Here is a 24,592-nt window from a genome sequence, read left to right as displayed (position 1 = left end):
AACAGACACATAACACATTATCTCTAAAAATTCATAACTACCCTGCATTTTACAGTTAAGGACACTGAAACCCAGAGAACCTAAGAGATTTGCCCTAGAAAACATAGCTTAGCAATATAAAAACAGGCTTTGAATTCACACTTGCCTAGTTTCACAGAGTGTAATTTTTTCTCAAAATTGCTACCATACCTTCTGGTTTATTGTTATATTTTTTAATCTAAATTTAATATGGAGAGGGGAACTGGATTTAGGGGTAGGTTGTCATAGGAAACTTCAGCTGTATCGGTAGTAATTAAGACTTTTACAAGACATATATTCATGTGTTGTTGTTTATTAAAAATGAAATATGTACTTTGAAATGCAGTTGGACTTCAAGTTTATGAAGTTTCTATTTTAATAGCTGAGTTAGAAAAAAAAGTACCATTAAACTCTGGAAATAGAATTAAGTATTTTGTGGTAAATCATGGACTAGTTTAGTTATAATTATCTGTTCGATTGTGGCAAAGCTGAGGTCTGGCTTTAGTTTTTTATCAGTAAAGATTCTGCCTTATGAGGAAATTTTAAGAAGAGTGTGTTTTTTCCTCAAAAAATAGATGTGAAAAATAAGAAGCAGTTATTCCCTAGGAAAGATACAACTTGAGACCTATGTCTTTGACTGGGATTTTTTGCTGTGTTGGTCACCTAAGACATACTTAACTCCCCAAGCATTTCATGTGTTTCTCTACTCAGAAGTTTCTCTCCTACATGTAATTCCCTGGATGTTATTTCCCAAGTTCTTGAGCCAGTCTAGACCAAGAAGTTTGTGTGTGTGTGTGTTTTGGAAGGGACTTTTGATCTTATCGTTTGATATGTCTTAGAATTACACTTAGTCACAAGATTTTTCACACAAGAAACATTATACTATACTATGTAATAAAATCAACTAAATAATGAATACTTTATTAAAATGAAAATTATTTGCAGCCTTCTTGGGAATCACTGCTAGGCCCCAACAATACCAAGCCTCTCATTATCAAAGATATTCAATAGCAAAGACATGTCTAGAAAAGATTTGTAATACACATTTTTGGAGGCAGAAAGGATAGATAAAAGCATATGCCCATCATATTGACACCTAAGTTTGTATCCGTCCCCTTACGGGAAAATTATGAGTGTATCAGAACATGAAATGCTTCCAGGAGAAAGCAAATTACCAAGTATGATAGATTTCATTATGGCAGATCAGCAGGTGATAGACGCAATAGACACAGCAACCAGGATGCGGGCGTATTATAGACTGTTGACCCTGCTATAAGCTTCCTCTACTGATCATTAGCCCTCAAGGATCTGATGTGTTCCTTTGGCCTGGAACATATATCCACAATCAATATAGAATTTTAGCTACAATTAGTTGACTCAAGAAAATAACAAAAGGTAGTCCAAATCAAGAGTAAAGAACATCAAGACAACAGCAACTCTATTTCCAAGTTAGAATTTTAAGCAGAACATGAGGCTTTTTCTCACTCTTAATACTATTCAAAAAAAGTTTCTGAGACATTCAGCTTTTTGTGCAAAAAATATTAAAAGTTCTTTTCCTTAGCTATATGCGTTATGGAAACTTGAGTTTTTGTCATAATAAATCACACAATGGCTTTAATAGAAATATATGAAAATATAGATTATCCCATATCTGAATAAAAACAAATTTGAAATTTAATGCATTAGAAAATAAAGCTGAAATATGAAATGTTTGGAACGGGTTTTCATTTCTTATTCCCTTATGCTAAATGTACCTTGTAAATTCATTTGTGGTTTTTCCTTTAAGGATGTGACTTATGTTTCAAAAATTGTAAGATTTTGTTTGAAATGTCATCACCACCACATAGATTCCTGAAATTCAGTTCACAAGCCATGATAGTTCCATTTGTTCAAGGATGTAGAAAGAAGACAGCTTGATTTTGTAAAGCTAGACTGCTGAGCAGCAAAATAGCTATGGTTTAGTTCATGATTGTATCTAAATGGAATCAGCAGTTAGAGAATAAGCAAATCAGACTAGGCACCTTTAGAACACCATGTGAACTCATTCGTGTAAAAGGCCAGATTTACATCCTTAGGAGCAAGCTATTGTTGATTGTCTCTTCCTATTGCATAGGATGACATAAGGAACTTGCAATATGTCCATTAATTGCGTGTATGGTGCACCTCAGAGGTTAATGTACAATAGTAAGATTAAAAGTAGCCTGAGAATAAAATGAAATCCAAGTTTCAAGACCTTTGGCTTTACAGTCTCACAATATGCTAGTGGAAAATCAAAGTGATTGTTATCCATGTTTGGCATACATGTATACTTAACAGGAATATTTTCCCCCATCACACATCAACATGTTAACAACTATTATTCATCAGCCAGTCTCATCTAGCAGTATCCTACTTACCTGCTGATTTATTAAATACAGCAAAAAAAGTGATACACTTCAAACGTTTTAAGCAACATTTGAGGTTAATTCAAGTTAACTAAAATCTCAGTGACATTGATCTTACCTACTCTAAGTAACTACACATGAAAAGTAAGAATGGATCCAGTGAAATCAAGAGTGAAGTTTAGTGTTTACAGAAATAAAGGTATGTAAAAAAATGATAGAGGGAATTGAAGCCATAGATTAAACACTTCTCATCTTCCAGTAGCAGTAATTGAGAATCTTTTTCAGTATAAAAGTCTCCTTGAATATATGATAAGTATATGGAAAAATTACCTAGAAAAAAATTTACCTGACCAGCATTTAGTATTGTCATTGTTTTCAATTTTAGCTATTTTAACAGGTATGTAGTGGTGTCTCGTTGTTTTAATTTGGAATTTAATAATAACATATGAAGTGGGCTGTCTATTCACGTGCTCGTTTGCCATCTGTATACCTTCTTTCCCCTGCAATCTTGAGGAAGTCAGTAAACTTCTCTGGATCACAAAAAGTTTAACAAGCAAATTACTTCCTATACTGGAGAAGTAAGACGACAAGAAGTTCATGAAGATAATAATGAACGTTTAAAGTTATTTTCAAATATAAAAGGACAATGGTAAATATTTACATGATTGGGATTACTAAACCCAGAATGTGGAAAAGTTGATTGTATTCAGTAATTGTAACTTATATAGTAGACCAGTTCTTTCAAAACATGGGACCCAGTGTTCTTTATACTATATCTTGTCAGTGTGATGTTATTATCCACGCTTTCCTTGCTCATTTGCATAACTTCTCTGACTTATCACCTCTATTTTTTTTTAATAAATATCCATGTTAGAACCTTATATTCCATTGGATTGTCTCATGGTCTCAAAACTCTTGATTACTGGAAATATATTATGATCATACAGTTCCCCTTTCAGTATATAAAAAGAAGGCTAAACATTTCTGCTCCCTACAGTAAAAGTAGTTCACATTGGAGCAGCTGATGATGCTTCTGCATGCTGGGAAAAATATTTCACTGACAGTCTCTGTCATCTGGTTTACTGAAAATGACAATGAGGCAATTGGTCTAGTAAGTTTCCAGACACATTTCTGACAAAGCCAATCATGTGAATATGTCGAATCAGTTGTGCCACTATTTTAACTTTGATCCCAATCCTAAAATAGATTCCTACTATTAGGATTTTGTAGTGTGTATAAACAAAGTGAATAAAGATTCTGCATAAAGATTCATGGAGCTGTTGGGGAAGCTAATTCACAATAATGCACTATTATTACTAACTGATGAACTTTTGTCAACTTACCTTCTGCCATTAGTGAAATAGCTCTTTGGTGAAATGTATTACCCAAATCACTTTTTCTGTTTCAGTTTAATTTCTAATTCTGTGTCAGAATATAAATGCTTGGTCCCTTTAAGCGGTATTTTCTGTACTCTATATCCTGATTTACTGCCATTGAGGTTAGGTTCACTCCCCTCTATACTCTTCCTCCAGACAATGCAGACATGGGAGTTGTTGACAAGATAACAGTGTATTCATTGTGGTAAACAATACCTTTTGGAGTCTGCAAGGGGAACACAGTCACTGATTTATTCTTGCGCCTATAAAATATGTCAATTAAAGATATATGGTGCAGCATAAGTGGAGGAAATAACACTTGACAGAACTAAGTTTGAAATACAGGGAATCACAGAACTGAACACTAGAGAAACAGAGAGGCCTGTGAAGCTGTTGAAAGAGAACTAAAGACCTGTATTTTAAAATAAAATGTTGAAATTTTAATGCATAAGATACAAATCAAGAAAATCACTGGACTCACTTAAATTTCAAAGTAGGTATAAGATCAGTTTGTCTTATAGTTACATATCCATATGCTACAACCTAACTTCAGCCACTTACCCTTTAAATATACTTTATAGGTTTTTTTATATTTCAGCATTATTTTTCTTTTATAATGGAATAATTCCTCTCCTCTTTCTTCTCTGAGAGCCTTCTCTAAAGTTTCTTGTACTTAATTCCTGATTTTTCCTTCTTGCATAGAGCAAGTTCTGTTCTCTATTTGAACTCCTCTCATAATATACCATGCTGTGTGTCTCTCTCCCTCATTTGGCTGTGAATTTCTCAAAAGCCAGTCTATGTCCTATTTATATTTACATTCCATTCTGTCCTCTACCACTTATTACAGTCTGACATAAAATATCTTCCAATAACAGTTCTGTTCTCTCTATAAGGGAAGAAAATTGTGAAACTTTACCTTCCAGAAAGACAACCTATAAATTTTTTTTTATCATAATTATGTATCACGTATAAATACAAAGAGAGACATATGAGTATCTAGAGTCTGAAGTTGGTAACAGGGTGTCCCTTGCCTCTTGGCCTCAGACTCCACAAAAATTCTGCCTGTGTTATGCAGTATACAGTGGAAGCATTTAGAAACATCCATGGAATGATTTCCAACCACAACCTTCAACTCAAGCAACATGCCCAGGACCTGCTTTGAATTAACAGTGAGTCAACTCAGTACTGTACTATTAGGGAAATTTTTTCAGGATCTGAGGAGAAAGACTTCTCAGAAATTCTAATTCCTGACTAAGGGCAAAAAATAAGGAGAAAAAAATTTTAACTAAATTAAAGTCTCATGAGTTGAGATGAATAAAGTATTGACTAAACTTCTGATTCTCCCAGCAAAATTTCTGTGAACCCCAAACCCTGTTTAGGAAAAGCTAAATTTTTCTAGTGACTTAACATAAAAAAAATGATAACAGCATAAATAATGTGTTTTGATTTAGAAAACAGTATTATTCATTTGATACTATTTAAAGACTAATATATTCTAATATGCCAGTAGGGACTTGTTTGGGGGAAGTTCAGATGGATAGTGGAAAATAAACTATGGAAAGAGAATTAAAACTTAAAAAGGTCCCAACCTTTCTTTTTGCTACCTTCAAAACTGAGATGATCTAACTGAACAATTAATTATGGCAGTGTCCCAAGTTTTATTGGAAATAAATCATATGTGACTATGTTTTGAATCTTTCTTGATTCTCATAGCTCATGTTATCTAAAGTGCTGCCTGCTAAAAATAGATGTAATAACATTACCAAAGAAAATAGTAGTTTTGACCACTGAATCATTTGTGTATTTAGCATTACAATCTTTGCTATTTTCTAGGAAATGGTCAACATACATTCTGAAATATTTCCTTATTTTTTTCCATATTACTTCTAAGTAGAAATATATCAATTGTTAGACCTCTAATTAATAAATGTGGTTCTCATAAGAGGGCTTCTAATTCCTGCAAAGCTGTTACTAAGAGACATGACAGAAACCCCTTTGACTGCTAATTGGGTGAGATGAAAATATTGACAACTCCAGTTTGTCTGCTTAGGAGACTACTACTATATCTATTAGAAGGATCAAGTGCTGGCTGACATTTCCTCCCTGCAAACTGACTCCGGAGAAGACCTAAGTTCATCATATCTCTCCCAGTCTCCCAGGGATACTAAGAGGACCCAGTAATAAGGGCAGTGGGGAGAGAAGTAAGGTACAAAATGACTAATATGCCTTGCTGCCTAAACCGTGGGATCTTTGCTATTGAGCATTTTCGTTTTGTCTATTAATATATCTTTTGGTGAGGAGCAGAAAGATGTAATGCTTATTGGAATCATATGAGTATTCAACCATGGCATAAAATAGATAAAAGAGAATTGTAGGCTGATTTGTTAGAGCAATAGCAAATGACTTTCTCATCATCTATTCATGCAACAAACTACCCTAAAACTTAGTGGCTTAAAACAACTATAATCATTTACTTTTCTCATGAAATCTGCAATCCGGGCAGGGCTCGGTAGGGAAAACACATCTCTGTTGCATTCAGCCTTATTTGGGGTTGCTCAACTGAGAACTGAAGAATGTACTTCCAAGGTGAGTCACTAACATGGTTGGCAAGTTGGTGCAGGATTGGGCTGAGAATACAGCTTGGACTGAAGGATAGGGCTCTTGATTCTTCTCATGTGGGTTTCTCTCTGTGGCCTAGACTTCCTCACAGCATGGTGTCTGGATTTCAATATCAAACATCCTAAGAGAGAGTCAGCAGAAGATCTATCACTTTCTCTGACCTAACCTCAGAAGTCTCAGGAGTCACTTCCATCCTGTTTTATTAGTTGAGGCAATAGCAAAGACCTCTCCCAGTATTAAGAGGGGGAGATAGACTCCAGTAACAAGATTTTGACAGGGCATCTGGGATGAGAAATATTGTTAAGGTCATTTTTGGAAATTGAAATCTGGCATAGAACCACTAAGAGTGATAAAAGGGATTTGTTATGTAAATTAGAACTTAAGTAATGGTGGCGCTGGTTAAGCAGGTGTGTAAGTCTGGATCCCTGAGTTCAGTGGTGGGGCTGAAGTCCGGAAGGGAACATGGAATTGGAGTAGGTGAGTGTAGGTGCACAGTGAAACCCATGAGGATGAGCCAGAAACTTAAGAATGAACTAGAACTTATGTCAGTCTCTGTGCAGAACGTGCATAAGTCTCTTACTGCTTCTAGGCCTCTAAATTTGATGAAGGTAAACTGCAGAGATGGTGATGCACTTTGCCAAAGACCTGTACACAAACTGGTCCAGGAATTAGCAGAACTAAAAGAAGTAGCATAACCAGTGTGAAGTGGAAGAGTTAATAACCCAGCTGCTACCCAAATGCAACAAAGAGAGCCAGCACATCCCAGACCTGTACTTGAGCTATGCTGACCTGAGTGAAAGCATGTCTGCTGTTTCAAGTCCTTATTCCACCTCTTGGAATATTTTTCTTGTGCCTAATCCTAACCCAAAACCATCCAGGAAAGGGCACTGTGGTTCCAGCTTAGCTAAATTAACATAGTACAGAGCTGTTATTATAGCTTAAAATATGGTCTGTTTTCTTGAATGTGCCATATACTCTTAAAAATAGACTATATTATCTATTTTCAAGATCAGTTACATATCTATAAATCTACTTCTGCTTTGTTTTTTGGTCTTCTACAAGCTTACTATAAAATTTTTTCACTTGCTTGATCTTGGGTTGAAAGAATGTATCCTGTCATTAATATGTTCCTGTTTTTGCTTCCATGGTTTGTTTTCTGCTTTAAGAATGTTATTGGTATGTTAGTGGGTTTATAAATATTAATAAATATATTGTCATTGTGAACGTAGCCTTTAAGATTATATCACGTCCCTTCTCTCTTTGTTTTTTAATACTTTTTGTCTGATTTTTGTCTTATTAGATATTAGTATTATGACTTCCTCTTTCTCTTGGTTTGCATTTCCCCTGTATAACTTTTTAATATTAATGTAATCCTCTAAGGTTTTAGCACTTCTGTCTTTAAGCGAGCCTCTTATAAATGGCAGAATGTTGAATTAGCTTTGTTAAACGATCACCCATCAGAAGATCTTTTTTCTTTTATTAGGTGACTTAAGCCAACTTACATTTTTATACTTGGTCACTTATGCAATATTTTAAAATTTTTCTCTCTCCTTTTGAGGAGGGTTGTGTATATATACTGATTTTTAGATAGAGTTTTATTTTTGATCCACTTGTTAATATGAGACTAAAAATTTAATATAACATCCTTAAATCCCTCTTTTCTCTCTATTTTTGTAGCTCCCTAATATGAATTTATACATTGAAATGAACTAGTAAACTCTTCTTATTACCAAGTCCAAGATTATACTGCTTGCTGCACAGCAGGCCAATAAATTGAGAGACACGTTGTTGGGGCAACTGCTGGAAAGCCAGCAGACCAATAAGATGGTGGACTCATGTCCCAAAGAGCCATCTTGCCCGGGTGCAGATGGTAGTTTCTTTTATAGAACAAAGAGGGGGAGGTGAGGAGGTAAAGTTAAAAAATAAATAAATAAATAAATAAATAATTTTAAAAGGCCATAAGTTATTGCAAATATTTCCTGGTCCTGGCCAGGCTCAGGAGGGGATGTGTTAATTTCTTCTTTCTTGCAGCCATTCATAGGTGGACCTTGTCAGTATGTTTCCTGTGAGCTAAACAAAGTTATTTTAGTTTAACGGTATTTTAGCTTAACACTCAGGCATGGGAAGCAGGGTTCCAAGAGATGGGCCATTATGTATACTTTAAGCTATAGGCAACATCACTTTAGTGATTAACTTGTAGCAAACGCAGTAGAATGCAAACTTTAAAGTAAAAGAAACAGATCCAATATGGAGTCAGATTTGTTCTGCCCTGTTACATTCTTTCAACATTACTGTGATCTGAATTGAAGTAATAGGCTTATTATCCCATTTCATACCTATATATGCACCCCCTTCTTTCTTCAATTCTAACAAATTTAGCATATGCGCCATTGGCAGAGGATACAGTATTCCATGCTAAACTATCTTCCTTATAACAATAATTTACTCTAAGGTAAACAGGTAAAAATACATTTAATGTTCATCATTCCTTTTTACATCAGTGTCTCCATTTTGTTTTTGTTTGCCTGAAATTTGTAGATTCTTCAATAAGGACTTATGAGAATATCTTTGCATATTCAATTCAGTTTATCTGAAGCCTACATATTGAAAGTTCGTTTTGACTAGATATAAAAATTTATTCACTTTGTTATAAAGCAGAAACTAACACACCATTGTAAAGCAATTATATTCCAGTAAAGATGTTAAAAAAAAATTTATGGCTCACATTTTCTTTCATTAAGTATTTTTTTTTTAAGGAACAGCTACATGACTGAAACTGCTCTTTTTTTAAAAATTATTATTTATTTATTTTTGGCTGCATTGGGTCTTAGTTGCTGGCATGCGGGATCTTTGTTGAGGCATGCGGGATCTTTCATTGCAGCGTGCATGCAGGCTTCTCTCTAGTTGTGGCCTGTGGGTTTTCTCTTCTCTAGTTGTGACATGCAGGCTCCAGGACGTGTGGGCTCTGTAGTTGTGGTGCTTGGGCTCCAGAGTGCGTGGGCTCTGTAGTTTGCGGCATGTGGGCTCTCTAGTGGAGGCACACAAGTTCAGTAGTTGTGGCGTGCGGGCTTAGTTGCCCCACGGCATGTGGGGTCTTAGTTCCCTGACCAGGGATCAAACCCATGTCCCCTGCATTGTAAGGTGGATTCTTTACCACTGGACCACCAGGGAAGTCCCTCATTAAGTATTTTAAATATGTTATTTCAGTGTCTTCTAGTATAAAGTGTTGCTGTTGAAAAATATACTGACAATCTAAAGTTCTTTAATTTATAAATGTCTTGCTCTTTATACTTAAATACCCAAAGGATTTTTTTTCTTTTTCCTTAACATCTCATAGTTTGACAAGTTTGACAGTAATATGTCTTGCCATTTTGATTTTAATGATGCCCTTTGAGTATGTAGTTTCAAGTTGTCTTTTATGTCAGGAAATTTTTCTTGAGCTATACTTTTGTTATGTTTCCTTGTTTTAGTGTTGTTTTTCTTCAGACTGATAGACATACAGAGACATCTCTCTCTCTCTCTCTCTCTCTCTCTCTCTCTATATATATATATATATACACATACATATAGTGTTTGTAATACATATAATATATATTGAATTTATATAATCTTTCCCTACTTCTATATCTAAATTTTTTATCTCTTCATTTTTTTATTTTAAAATTTTTATACTTTTAATCATTTATCTTTATATATCATACATTTATTTACTACTATGTTCCTTCTAATTTAGTTTCAGTTTATAAAATGAATGTTTATTTTATGAGGTTATCTCATCAAATCTTCTTTTACTCTAATCACTTTATTTCTAAATTGATTTATGTTCTTTTATAATATCTATTATTTTTAAATTAGTTTTTAATCATTTTGAAATATTAGATTATTGTTTTCATCTGATCTATGAACAGGTTTTTCTGGTATATTTTTTATTGCACATTGGGATGTTATTCTGCTCCTTGTTCTTTTTCTTTCTCATCATAAATTATATACGGAATCTTACTGAAGCTTTTCTGTTGCTTATTAATTACATGATATTATTGTTTCTATACTTTTAGGACATTAGGGTGGCTCAGGACAGCTTCACTTTTTGTAGGATGAGAAATAATAAATACAATACAGGGTCCTTGATAGGCTCTCGGGACAGATAAGGATAGTAGATGAAAAATTCATAATATTTGAGTATGCTCTGTACTGTATTTAATAATATATGAATATTAGTTTCCTGTTCTTAATAATTGTATTATAGTTATGTAAGCTCTTAAAATTAAACAGGGTAAGGAATATAAATGAACTCTGGCAATTTAAAATTTTTTTTTAAAAATTGAGATATAATTGACATATTGTGTTAGTTTTAGATGTACAGTGTAATTATTTGATATATAGGTATACTGCAAAATGATTACTACAACAAAGTTAGTTAACATTCTTCACCACACATAGTTACAAATTTTTTGTGCATGTGTATGATGAGGACTTTTAAGATTTAATCTCCTAGTAACTTTCAAATGTACAGTACAGTATTGTTAACTATAGAGATCATGCTGTACATTACATCCCCAGGATTTATTTATCTTATAAGTGGAAGTTTGTATCATTTATTTATCTTATAAGTAGAAGTTTGTATCCCAACTTCACCTATTTTGCTCACTCCCACCCTCTGCCTCTTGCAGCTACCAATCTGTTCTTTGTATCTATAAGTTCTATTTTGGGTTTTTTTTGGTTTGTTTTTTGTTTTTTTAGATTTCACATGATGTCATATAGTATTTGTTTGGGATATTTTTTACTTATTTCACTAAGCATAATACCCCTAATGTCTATCCATGTTGTCACAAATGGCAGGATTTCCTTTTTAATGGCTGAATAATATTCTGTTTTACGTGTAACCATATTTCCTTTATCCATTCATCTGTCAGTGGACACTTAAGTTGTTTCCATGTCTTGGCTATTGTAAATAATGCTGCAGTTTACATGGGGGTACAGATCTCTTCAAGATCATGATTTCATTTATTTTGGAGAAATACCCAGAAGACCCAGAAGTGGAATTGCTCAGTATCATGGTAGTTCTTTTTTTAATTTTTTGAGAAACCTCCGCACTGTTTTCCATAATGGCTGCACCAATTTACATTCCCACCAGTGTACCACAGCGCATAAAGGTTGCCTTTTTTCCACATCCTCACCAATTCTTATTTCTTATCTTTTTGATAATAGCCATTCTTACAGGTGTGATGTGACGTCTCCTTGTGGTTTTGATTTTCATTTCCCCAATATTTTGTGATATTGAGCACCTTCTCATGTACCTGTTGGCTTCTTTGGAAAAATATGTCTTCTTGGGAAAAATATCTATTCAGTTCCTCTGCCCATTTTTTTAATTGGATTGTTTGTTTTGTATCTACTGAGTTTAGGAGTTCTTTATATAATTTAGAAATTAACCCCTTATCAGATATATGATTTGCAAGTATTTTCTCTCATTCCACAGGTTGCCTTTTCACTTTGTTCATGGTTTTGTTTGCCATACAGAAGCATTTTAATGTGATGCAGTCCCACTTGTTTGTGTTTGATTTTGTTGCCTTTGAGGTCAAAGACCAATCTCAATGAGTATACTGCCCATGTTTCCTTCTAGGAATTCTTTAGTTTCAAGTCTTACATTCAAGTCCTTAAACCATTTTGAGTTGATTTTTGTGTATGGTGTAAGATAGGGGTTCAGTTTCACTACCTTGCATATGGCTCTCCAGTTTTCCCAACACCATTTATAGAAGAGGCTATCTTTTTCCCCTTATGTGTTCTGGGTTTCTTTGCCATAAATTAATTGACCATATAAGCATAGGTTTATTTATGGATTTTCAGTTCTGTTCCTTTGTTCTATGTGTGTTTTTATCCAATACCACACTCTTTTGATTACTATAGCTGTGTAATATAGTTTGAATGTGTGTTAGACCTAGTGATTTGCTTCTGATGAATAGAATACTGCAAAAGTAATGGGATGTCACCTCTAACATTCAGTTATAAAATACTTTGACTTTCATCTTCCTGTTATTCTTTCTCTCATTCTTCTCAAATGCTTGCTCTGATATGGAGAGCCACTAGCAAGGAACCAAGGGTGGCCTCTGGCCAGTGCCTGCAAACAACTGAGGATTTCAGTCAACAGCCTGCAAACAATGAAATCCTGACAACAAATACTGAGTGAGCTTGAAAGGGGATCCTAATCCAGTAGAACCTTGAGATGAATTTGGCCCAAGACAAAACTTTGATTACAGCCTCCTGAGACCCTGAATCAGGGGGGTAATGCCAGATTCCTGACACATAGAAAGTGTGAGATTTTGTTGTTCGAAGCTGCTAAATTTTGGTGTAATTTGTAATGCAGCAATAGATAATTAATACTGTAAGAATAAAAAGGAATGAGATAGCAATCTGGACCCAAATAACAAGAATTTACAGTCGAAGGATGAAAATCACAGGGAAAAAAGGTAGTGTTACCTTGGGTGCAATTTCAGTAGTACCTGGAGGAAACTCTGAGAAGACAAAGTTCTAATCTTTACACACACTCATAGCTTAAAATTGACTCAACCAGACATCAAATAAATTACTATATACAATGTACAGTCTGGTACTTAAAAAATAATTTTTTGAGTCATATTTGAGTCTGATTCATGTTCTGTTTTTATTGTAAATAAAATAAATGTATTGCAGTTACACAGGTTTGGATATGAGTACTAGTTCTACAGTATACAGCTTTCAACTTTTGGTCCCTAAAACAAGAAGAAAGACTGAAAAAGAAAAAAAAATAAACTTTTTTAATCTTAAGTTATTATGCTTTTCAAATTTAATTCCCTTTATTTTTAAAAATTGGATTCATTTTCTTTTTTTCAATTTTGGATTATCTTGGCTATGTCTAGATTGTTAGGATTTTTCTCCTATCTTAAAAAATAATAATCTAAGCCAGGTTAATTAAATCTGTACAATATATATATGAATATCTATCTACACTGTTACTAAATTTCATTACATACTTAGCCATCATTAGGGGAAAAAAGACATCAGGAAAATACTAAACAGATAAACAATGTGGAACAATTTTCAGTTTCCCATGTAATATCAAACTTTGCTGATCATCAATTTTTTTCTCTTGGTGGTCAAAATATAGTCCTAACCTGGGCTAACAATTTTAAAGGCTCTTAGATACTAGGGAAATAATGGGAGAGCATATAGCTGTATTGACACACAACTCACACCACTTTAGAAAGTCTTCTTGAGGATAGGCATTTATATAAGTGGACATAAAAAGGATAATATGCTTTACTCACCTCTTACTATAATCCTTCCTGAACCTTCTACCAAACTATAAATTCACATTGATTCCTTGTACAGGTGCTCTATCCAGCATCAAATGTAACCCTCAAGGATGTTTAATAGTACAGAGAATTGTGCCCTCCCACCCTAAAATATAATTTAAAATTGATCCATAGCAAAGAATACCTCCTGATTTTAAAGCATTCATTTTAAAACATTCTAAAATTAAATTTACTATCATTGTAGTTCTTCGTTAAGAGCGTAATTCTTTTGTTAATGACTCAATGCTCTTTTTATGTACTAATTCTCATTGAAAACTAAAAGTTGCCATTATTGACTCTTCCAAATCAAGCAAAAATTTGGTATTTGTTCATATTTTCTCATTAGTTTTATATGCTCCTCCATACACCACCATGCACTTTTTTTATTTCTAGCAAAGGCCTCCACTGCTCCCACTATCCTTCTTGTTTCAAGAGGAAATGCCATTTGAGCACAATGTTGTCCAATCCTCCAGCTACAGTTGACTGGATTAGGTGTGGGGATTGGATCCACGCCGAGGCAAGGAGTACATTCCTTATGCATTTGAACTTGGTACTCAGAAAGTCAAGTTAGTAGATATGTAACTACAGGTTAGCTATTAAACTATGTGGCTCAGCTTTCAACTGTGTAAATTGGTGATAATAAAAGTACTTCCCTTTTTGGTGTCCTGTGAGGATTACATAGGATAACATAGAGAGAATGCCTGGCACTTAGTATATACTCAGTAACTGGTTACTGAGTTGATGGTTTTTGTTGTTATTTTTGTTTTATTGTTGCTTAGAAATATTATAGACCAACAAGTAGAGTAAGCCTACCTACATTTAGAAAACATAAGTCAAGAAATTAAAAAACTGATGGCATTGGAGTCCTTGTCTTCAGTTGTCTTCTATGTCTAGTGAATTCCTCTCCTTAGTTTCCAGGAGCTTCTCCAATAATCTCATAATAAAATTCCTTTGAGTTTAAGATTATTTGTAATAGATCTACTTTCAAGCAGAGGAGCCATACATAATGGGAGAAATTTACATATATCCAGAATATTATCTGCATTATTAATTTATCTTTTATTACTCTTTTTTGTTTTTGTTTTGTTTTGTTTCATTTATATTAATCTATAATTTTCTTTTATTACTCTTGTGGAAAAAATAACAAATATCCTATGACTACTTAGAAAGTTTTATCATATTTAAGATAAAACTAAAACTTCAAGTAACAGTTGGCCATAGCATTGTTTGTTGCCCCTTTAACAGTTAATGTACACTTTTCTATTTAGACACTAGAGTTATTCTATCCATCTTCAAAGTTCATCGACCCTGTCTCAATGGAGCAGCTAATGAATGGACACTTGTGATGGTGATAAATTATTTGGCAGCCTACATAGTTTTAATAAGCACATCATTTTAAACCTTTACCATCTGTCCTTTGCTGTAATTATAGTTGCAAGATGACTATAATTATGAATTATGTCACAGAATAAGGCACAGTGATTTAAGTGTTTTACATTTTCAATCAGTGCTTATCAACTAGTATATTCATTTTTTATAAGTAGATAAGAACCTAAAAATGAGAAACATCTTCAATTTCTCATAAAAAAGAGCATGCTTAAACACACATTCAAATAATATACTATGGAGTGACTAATAATGATGCTACATACATAGATGTTTTTGAAATAACTCAAAATATGAGAGTTAAAAATAAACCCCTGTTACTAAACGGCTTACTTATATGAGAAATATACATATACTTCTGTGTGTGAGTGTGTGTGTGGATGTGTGTATTCCTCCAGAAACCGATCCTGAGAAAATGATTTGAGTATATGTAAATTTAAGGGTGTATTACTTATCCGTTGTGTAACCCATTACCTGAAAACATAGCATCTTAAACAACAAATATTTATTATCTCACACGATTCCTGAGAGTCAAGAATACAGAGATGGCTTAGTTGGGCACTTCTGATTCAGGGTCTCTCCTGAGGTTGCAGTCAGGATGTCAGCCCATCATCTGAGGACATAACAGAGGACTGCTTCCAAAAGGTCTCACACACATAGCTCTTAGCAGGAGGCCTTACTTTCTTGATGGCTGTTAGCAGAACATACCATCATTTCTGCTACATTCTCTTCATCAAACCTGTGTGATTAATTCCAGCTTACCCTCAGGGGAAGAGGATTTAGGCTCCACCTCTTGACAGGCGTATCAAACACTGTAGATTTATCTAAAACCCATCACGTTAATTTAGTCTCAGGAAAGACTGATAGAGGAACAGGGATATGAAATATGGAATGGAAAGAATTCAAAACATGTTAATGTGCAAGTTAATAATTGTGGACAACCAGGCTCAGTTACTCCTGGGAAGCCCTGGGAGAGAGTGTGGAACACACTTGTGGTCTTTCTGAGAAGTTGAGATTAAGATGAGCAGTAAATTTATTGGAGGAATTCCTATGAAGGATAAAAGTGAGGAAGAAAGAATAGGCAGGGAAAATTTTGGAATACAATGTAGGCATGATACCTATGAAAGGAAAAGGGAAAGGAAAGAGAATTTGACCAGAAGAGTCTCAAACAGCAGTGCAGTTCTGAGTTTCAGTTAATTGGGAGTGCTCATTAGAGTTGTCCCAGATACTACAAAGGGGGCTGGCATTAGTAACCCACCATCCTCAGTCATTCGCTTACAGCAGCCCTAGGAAAGTGTGGCTGCGGCATAAATGCAGTGTTGGGTCCAGAAAGGTGGCAGTCAGAACTGTTGGTCAACTATGATCCCTGCAGCATAAGACATGAAAAAGGTTATTTTCTGCAATCCATTCATTGTGCTGCACAGATCCAGTTCTCAATGAAAGTTCAAAGAATAGCTTCACCATGGTTGTCATGGCCCTCTCTTCTCGAAGGGAAACTTAGAAGAGAGGGACTGATGATGCCAGCTACAGCACCTGCCACTGCAGTTTGTCTTAGGGTCATAAGTCATATTCATCCTCTCCTCCACTCTCCATTCTAAGATCCCCTCACTCTCAGCTATTACCTTGGCAGGTTTGGATGACTAACCTTGTACCATGACCCAAAACTTCATTCTTGAGGGCCTAAGCCCTTGGCAGTCATGGCTTCTTTAGCCATGGTTGCTACAAATGTTCATTCATAGTTAAAATAGGCATGAGATTACTGAGGAGCACATATGGATCACCCAGGTTTCATAAATATTTCTACCTGCCCCAGTTGTATAAAAGCAGCTCTGCCACCTCCTGCTTATGAACATCTATTACTCTGGCCAAGATGGTGACTCCTTTTTTCGCCTGGAGTCCAAAGTGCCCTGGTGGCATCTGTAGCTTATAATTTAATGGTTTCCTTGCCAGTGACATCCTCTTTGCTCATAGGATAATCAGTTGGCCCATCTCACAACTCCATCTTACCTCTTATTTCCTCTAACTACTCCTGGCACTACCTTTGTTTTAGATTTTTTGAAAAGCAGCCAAGATAGGATTTGATATAAAAGAGATTTATTAGGGAGACAGCTGTGAGGAATAAAGGGCAGGAGGAGGAATTAGAAGGAAGAGTGCTCAGACCACAGTGCAGGTCTATGCAAAAGGAGGGGAAGGATAGAAGATTGGGTGAGAAGAGGCTCAGTGAGCTTTGTCAGGCTAATGGCAAATTCTCCACAGCCTTTGTTCCCCTTTAGAGGAGTCCACATCTCATAGGAGAAGGCGAACACAATACCTTAGAGTCACCGCCCCCCCACCTGAATTTCAAGAAAGCTGAGTTCTTCATCTTTTAATGCCCATCATTATTGGCTAAGGACTACTCCCTGGGGAAGAAAGAAAGTTCTCAGGCAGAGCATCATGGGTGCTTTCAAAAGGATACCATGGGCATTTATCACTGAGGATCTAGGGAATATTTTAGGGGAACCAGTGAAATTTTTTACAAATATGCTCATATACACATATCTTTAGGAAAAGGAAGGTCTAAAAATTGTAAATAAAAATGTTAACAATAATGGTATCTGACTGGTTAGATTTTGTGTTTCTGTTTGGCTTTTCAATATTTTTTGATCTCTCTGATAATCTAATATTTTATAATAAATCTTAGTGATAGAAGTTGGGTTTAGTTATGGTTAAAATGCTATAGAGCAAAATGAAAACTACTTGTGATTTATTGTTCATGGGAATCAGGAGAACTCAAAGGACATAGATAACATCTATGTTAAATATATTTAAGCAAACACATAGGGAGGGAACACAAGTATTACAGTTATACCCTATTATTATGGTTATTGTTTTTATTATCACAAACAGGAAATTTACTGACACAGGTAAGGAAAGAATCTATTTTTAGAAGTTTGCACATTTAGCAAATATAAGACAGATATATATCTCACAAGTTTCCATTATTACTTTACATTTTACTTCAATTTAAATGCAGTTTGGAAGTAGAATTGTCCAGTGAAATGTCTGACAATTGAATTTGCTTTAAAGTGTAATATTAATTCAAATGTCAACCTAATAATCACATTTGGAGTAGTCATAAAAAAAGATTCCAGTTGAAATATAGTAATGCTGATGTTACTACAAAATTTCTGTGTTAAACACAACTGAATTAGCATTTCAGTAGCCACAGAAGAAAAACACCAACGTGGGCTACTACAGAGATAACCCTTCTGCAGAACACCATGAAGGCTTTATTTCCACCGTTCTCATACTTCTCTGCAGGAAGATCATACAGTGAAGGTCCTTTCTTCTCTCCTGCAAGGCAGCGCCTTTTCTGTTGGCAAAAATGAGGAAAGCATTCTGCTTTGTGGTGCTAAAAATAAGAAAATAATAGAGAATGAAAATCATCCCAAGTTTAGATAGAAGTCAATTCACATCAAAGACAAAGACTTGGCTGGCAAACAAAACTAAATCTCCAAAAAATAATTTTGAACATATTTGACCTTTTCTTCCCACTTTAATTTGTTTTGGATTCTGAATTGACTAGATTACTCTTCTCTGAGCTCTAGTTATTCTGCATTAGGTTCTAACCACAGCCCACCTTCAATTTGACTCCAATCTTCCTTCCAGCCTTATCCCTGAAATGAGCACTACCTTTTATTTTCCTTTCTCTAAGGGAAGAAAATGAAAGGACCTGCATTGTATGTACAGTTTCATAGTTTTCATTTTTATACATTCTGATTCCTCGTTCTTTCAGACATTTTTCCCCTAAATTTCTCTTTTGTTCTGATACTCTATGTTTGGAGAATTCTGTTTGTTTTTATATTTCATTTGTTTTATTTTTTGTGACATTGTCTACTGATGTGTATTTAGTCCAATAGGTGGTAGCTTTTTTTTTTTTTAATTAATTAATTAATGTATTTATTTATTTACTTTTGGCTGTGTTGGGTCTTCATTTCTGTGTGAGGGCTTTCTCCAGTTGCGGCAAGCGGGGGCCACTCTTCATCGTGGCACGCGGGCCTCTCACTATCGCGGCCTCTCCCATTGCGGAGCACAGGCTCCAAACGCGCAGGCTCAGTAGTTGTGGCTCACGGGCCCAGCCGCTCCACGGCATGTGGGATCCTCCCAGACCAGGGCTCAAACCCGCGTCCCCCGCACCGGCAGGCAGATTCCCAACCACTGCGCCACCAGGGAAGCCCGGTGGTAGCTTCTTTAAGTATTTTTTTTCATTACTTTGTTTATAACTGAGTTGATATTCTTCCACTGAGTTCTGAGGCTCTCTGAGACTTTCCAAGCCTATTTTTAGATATCTTTGAGTATTCAATAATAAAACCCTAAAAAAATATTTTTAGTATATATTGGACCATCTGCCTGCCTAAGACCAGATATCACTGTATTTGAGTGACTACATTTGTGTTTATTATGTGACTGACTTGGCAACAGTACCTCTATGTCAAAAGCTAATGAGGGAGGAAAAGAAAAGAGTGGACACAATAACACAATCCAAAGCAGAACAGTAAATGGTGTCACTGCTCTACATACAAAAATCTTAGTACAGTTTGAAATTGAAAATTTTATGACAGTTTGGAAGAGCCAGTGCCTAAAAGCTACTTTCACATCTTGAAAGGCAATTTTAGCAAAACATTATTTGTCAAACAAAACTGATATTGTTAATTTGAATTTTATTGTTTCTATAGTTTATCTTTAACTTGTAAAATTGTATAATTTTGTAAGAGATATAAGCATAAAGGTCTTATATCTGATTTTATTTTTCTACCATTTTAAGTACTATTGTAAGTACCATTGTAATATAAATATTTTATGTCAATACTATGGGTTCATGATTTTTTTCCTTTAGAAGTGATAAGCATATTTCTCAAGTATAAGAAACAGTGGATTAGAATGTAATGATAAGTGAAAAATTCTGAAAACCCAGAGTGGAAATAAAATAATGAATCCAATAATGCACGCATTTTACAGATTTCAAATATTCCTTTGTACCCTCTAGAAAATCTGTGGACAGAGATTTCTTGCCCCTAATGCTTTTCTCTGATCTATCTCAGATTCTGAAGCCCATAAATTCGCGAGCTAGTTACTCTTACAATATTGTCAGATTATTTTCTTCCAGTTAATGACTAGATTTATACTTTCATCTGTACCTCTCTATTTCTAACATGTTTGCAGAGTATTTCTCAGAAACCATTTTCACATTTTGTTTTCTATGCACTTGTTCAGCTGTCACTGCTGCTCTTGATAAATAATGGTTGGTGATGAAGAGGTCATACTTTAAAGATATTAGGTTCATTTTATTTATCCCCTGTTAAGGCTTCAAGGTTATCAGCTTGTTTCATGACTCATAGAAACGTTTTAGAATACAGTTAACCCCCGCTTTTTCTCTGGAGCATAAATAAGGGAGGATTATTCTTCTTCAAAAAAATATTTATTGATACTTAAAGAATTATGTTGTTTTCCAAATATTATAAAGTGATGGGTATAAAATCTCAAATGGCAGCACTTTTATGTTAGCAGAATAGATCAAGAATGACTTGGAGAGAGTAGATTCATACAGAAGAGTTTGTTCACTGTAACCCATTAGGTACAGCCAGCGAACAAAATACCGCTATTTCTTTTCTCAAAATGTTTGCATCTCACGAGCCCACCTCACTGAATTTTTCTTCATTAGGCACAAAGCATACTTCTCTCCTGAAAATCTTTAGCATTGTTTGCTCTGCAAATCATATGGTTTAACAACATAAAATAAAAAGAGAAAAACAGCATAATTACCTAAACCATTGGTTGGTTTAGGTAAATAAATAATGCTTTTATTTTCATAACCAATTTAGGGTCCGAGGGAAAATTTTAAATCAATGAAGAAAGATCAGTAACAAGAATCTTATCTCTTTGAAAGCACGATGTAGAAAATGGCATACGTATCTGAATATAAAATCTTCCCCAATTTAAAAATATGTATGAGGAGAACTAAATCATTTATTTTAAAAAATGAAAAATGGAGGCAGGATCAAGATGTCAGAATAGGAAGGCCCTGAGCTCACTTCCCGCCAGGAACACATCAAAACTACAACTACATATATAGATCAACTCTTGCAGAGAATGACCAGAGGACTAGCCAAATGTCTCATCTACAAGCAAGCCTGTAAAGAAAGAACCACACAGAGTCTGGTAGGAGGGGAGGAGAAGCGATTCTAGTCAGGACCCACACCTGTAACAGGTGACCCAGAAGAGGACGGGTTTATCACAGGCTCGGGGATCCTCCCTAAGGAGCAATGGGTCCAAGCCCCGTATTAGGCGCTGCAGCCCTGGGGCCTGACACCGTGAAGCTGAGTCCTTTAGCTGGTTTGAAAACCAGTACGTCTTACTGGAGGGCTGTAGGAAACTGAGACTCCACTTTTGAGGAGCTTGTACACATACTTACTTGCTCCTAGTCCTAGCACAGAGGCAGGAAATTGAAGATTGCCTTGTGCTCTGGCCAGCTTGCCAGGACCAGCGTACTCCCCTGCCCTCACTGGACCCTTGCTCCAGCCCCTCCTGCTCCTGCACTGCTACCCTCTAAGTTGGAGACCGCCATTGCTATGGTGCCCATGTGCTTGGGAAAAGCAAAACCAGCTCAGAAGTGCAGCTACAATTCTAATGGCTCTAAGCCCACCTATAACCAAGGGGGCATGCGCACCAGGGGAAAAAGTGGAGCCAGCTCAGAAGTATTGCTCCAAGCCCACAGCCTGGGCCATGCTCCCAACCAAGGAGGAGAGTCCCATCCTGCTGGGAGAAGCCCGACTTCCTCAGGGCTCCTACTCCAGACCTTCAGGCCCAACCTACACCCTCCCACAGAGTGCGACCACCATTGAGCCCAAGAGAAATCACAGCTTACGCTTTGCTCTGGTGCTAGCCCTTCTGACTCCAGCTCTACCTTCCCCCGAGACAGCAGCTGCTAGCACACCCCAGGAGAAGACAGCCTGCACTCACTTCAGGTCCAGCTCTCCCACCAAAGCCACTAGGCACACACTAACTGCATAGGGACACTCCCACACAAGGACATGCCTTCAAGATGGAGATAGGTAATTGTTTTCCTTAATATCATAGAGATAAAGGGTCAAATAATTTGAGATGACAGAGGAGTATGTTTCAAATAAAAGAAGATAAAGCCACATGCAAAACCCCTGATGAAACAGAGATAAATAATTTACCTGGTAAAGAGTTCAAAACAATAGTAATAAAAATGCTAACAGAACTTGAGAAAAGAATAGAAGAGCACAATGGGAACTTGAGCAAAGAAAGAGAAAAAAATTCTTTTTAAAAACCAGAGCTGAAGAATATAGTAAATGAAATGAAAAATACACTAGAAGGAATTAACAGCAGATTAAGTGATAAAGAAGAATACATACCTGACCTGGAAAACAGAATAATGGAAATCATTATATGAGAACAGCAAAAAAAAAAAAAAAAAAAAAAAAATTAAATGAGGAGAGTTTAAGGGACGTCTGGGACAATGTCAAGAGTACTAATATTCATACTATAGGGGTCCCAGAAGTAGAAAAGAGAGAAAAAAGGGAAAAGGGCAAAAATGTATTTGATAAAATTATGGCTGAAAACTTCCCTAACCTGAAGAAGAAAACAGATATCCAGGTACAGGAAGCACAGAGGGTCCCAAACAAGAAGAATCCAAAGAGATCCACACCAAGGCATATCATAATTAAAATGACAAAAGTTAAAGATAAAGAGAGAATTTTATTTAAAGGCAGCAAGAGAAAAGCAAAGAGTCACATATAAGAGAACCCCCCATAAGGTTATTAGTTGATTTTTCTGCAAAAGCTTTGCAGGCCAGAAGGTAGTGGCATGATATATTTAAAGTGCTGAAAGGAAAAAAAACTATAACCAAGGATACTCTACCCAGCAAGGTTTTCATTCAAAATTGAAGGAGAGAGAAATAATTTCTCAGACAAGTGAAAACTAAGAGAGTTTGTCACCACTAAACCAACTTTACAAGAAATATTAAAGTGAATGTTAAGTGAAAAAGTAAAGTCTATAGCAAGAAATAAGAAAATATTAAAGGAAGGGAAAATATACCTGGTAAAGGCAAATACATATTAAAGGCAGTGGATCAACCACTTAGATAAGTTAGTATAAAGGTTAAAAGATTAAAAAAAAAAACACGTAAAATGACCTATAATTACAACAAACATTTAAGGGATAAACATGAAGATGTAAAATATATCAAAAACCTAAAACGTTTGCAGGGGTAGATCTTTAAGAATGTGTTAGACCATAAATGACTACCAGTTTAAAACAAGTAAATATATTTACAGTTTGACCTACATGAACTTAATGGTAACTACAAATCGAAAAACTACAATAGATACAAAAAAAAAAAAAAAAAGAGAGAAGGGAACCCAAACACAGTTCTAAGGAAAAACATCAAACCACAAGGGAAAAGACTAAAAGAAGGAAAAAGAAGAATTACAAAAATAATCTGAAAACAAGTAACAAAACCAAAGACACCACAAAAAAAGAAAATTATAGGACAAAATCCGTGATGAACATAGATGCAAAATCCTCAATGAAATATTAGAAAATCAAATACAGCAATGCATAATAAGGATCATACACCATGATCAAGTGGGTTTTTATTCAAGGGATGCAAGTGTGGTTCATTATCCACAAATCAATCAATGTAACATACCACATTGACAAAACAAAGGATAAAAAACACATGATCAACTCAGTAGCTTCAGAAAAAGCATTTGACAAAACTCAACATCAATTTATGATTAAAAACTCTCAACAAAGTTGGTATAGAGAAAACATACCTCAACATAATAAAGGCCATTTATGACAAACCCACAGCTAACGTTATGCTCAATGGTGAAGAGCCAAAAGCATTTCCTCTAAGATCAGGAACAAGACAAGGATGCTCACTTTCTTCATTTCTATATAGTATGGTATTAGAAGCCCTAGCCACAGAGGTCAGACAAGAAAAAATAATAAAAGACATCAAGACTGTAATGGAAAAAGTAAAACTGTCACTATTAGCAGATGGCATGATACTATATGTAGAAAACCCTAAAGACTCCACCCGAAAACTTTAGAACTGATAAATGAATTCAGTAAAGTTACAGGATACAAGATTAATATGCAGAAATCTGTTGCATTTCTATGTAATAATAATGAATTATCAGAAAGAGAAATCAAGGAAACAATCCCATTTACAATCACATCCAAAAGAATAAAATACCTAGGAATAAATTTAACTAAGGAAGTGAAAGACCTAAACTACTCTGAAAACTATGACATTTATGAAGGAAATCGAGAACAATACAAATAAATGGAAAGATATTTCATGTTCATGGATTGGAAGAATTATTATTGTTAAAATATCCACTCTACCCAAAACAATCTACAGATTTAATGCAATCCCCTCTGAATTCCCATGACATTTTTCACAGAACTA

General features: G+C 35.2%; 1 long non-coding RNA gene across 1 annotated transcript; it reads left to right on the top strand.

Annotated features, from left to right (window-relative positions):
* Window positions 1-804: 804 nt before the first annotated feature.
* LOC309622594 lies at window positions 805-23,497 on the top strand. Its single transcript, XR_014241011.1, has 2 exons — window positions 805-19,001; window positions 19,321-23,497. It is a non-coding gene; the product is annotated as an uncharacterized lncRNA (long non-coding RNA).
* Window positions 23,498-24,592: the final 1,095 nt, after the last annotated feature.

This window comes from Balaenoptera borealis (genome assembly GCF_965194805.1).
Source record: "Balaenoptera borealis genome assembly, chromosome: 2".
Classification (NCBI taxonomy): domain Eukaryota; kingdom Metazoa; phylum Chordata; class Mammalia; order Artiodactyla; family Balaenopteridae; genus Balaenoptera; species Balaenoptera borealis.
Note: the sequence above shows the minus strand (reverse complement) of the source record. Positions and strands in the feature narration are given on the sequence as shown.